Source organism: Podarcis raffonei, chromosome 7, assembly GCF_027172205.1.
Source record: "Podarcis raffonei isolate rPodRaf1 chromosome 7, rPodRaf1.pri, whole genome shotgun sequence".
In the NCBI taxonomy this organism is placed as follows: Eukaryota; Metazoa; Chordata; class Lepidosauria; order Squamata; family Lacertidae; genus Podarcis; species Podarcis raffonei.
In genome coordinates this window covers 84,933,769-84,934,700 of record NC_070608.1, presented here as the reverse complement: position 1 = coordinate 84,934,700, position 932 = coordinate 84,933,769, and positions in this window count along the sequence as shown.

Below are 932 nucleotides of genomic sequence, written 5' to 3'. Positions count from 1 at the left end.
CTCCGCGCGCTCGCGCCCAAACTGCCGCCCGGAGCGCAGCGCCGCCCGACGGGCCCTTTATAGGCTCGCCCGACGGCGACGCCCAGTCGGGACCGGCTCCGCCCAGGCGGGCAGGGAGGGCAGCGCGCCGAGGAAGCCCGGCCAGGAGGCGGAAAAGCCGACGGCTGCTTGTCGCGGACGCTGCGCAGCCGCGGGCGGAGAGCCGTCGAGGAGCAGCAGCAGCAGCAACGCTATCGCGGATCATCCGCTCCTGCGCCCGGCTGGAGAACTTCACAATCGCCTTCCGGGGGGGTTCCTTGCTGCTTCGGACATCGACTCCCCTTTTCCCTCCCCCTCCCCGCTTTCACTTTTCTCCTTTCACTTGGAGCGGGGAAGGGGCTTGTGTGGAAGCCGAAATCCAGCCCGCTCGTTTTATATATTTTTCCCCAAAAAATTTTTATTGGTTTTCACAACATTATAAACAAACAAACACATAAGACAAGCAAACATAAACCATAGCCTTATTGAAAATTACACTTATTAACATTGTTAAGTGACTTCCTTGCGTCCCCTTGGTTGCATTTCATTGCATGTCCTTTTAAAGGTTTTCCAAATCACAGTTCTTATAAAAATTAGCTTTAACATCCTTAAATCTTCACATTATGAAATTAAACATATTAATTCATCACTTAAATAAAATCCTAAGCCAATTAAGTATCTGCAAGCTGTTTTCAGTTAGTTTAGCTTAACAAATTTAGCTAAATAATCATTAAATTTTTTCCATTCTTCCTGGTGTTCCTCCTTCTTCTGGTCGCGGACTCTTCCGGTTAGATCGGCTGGCTCCGAAAAATCCATCATCTTCATCTGCCATTCTTCTATTGTTCGTAATTCTTGGGTTTTCCACTTTTTAGCTAACAAAATACGAGCCTCAGTTGTGGCATACAAAAATAAAT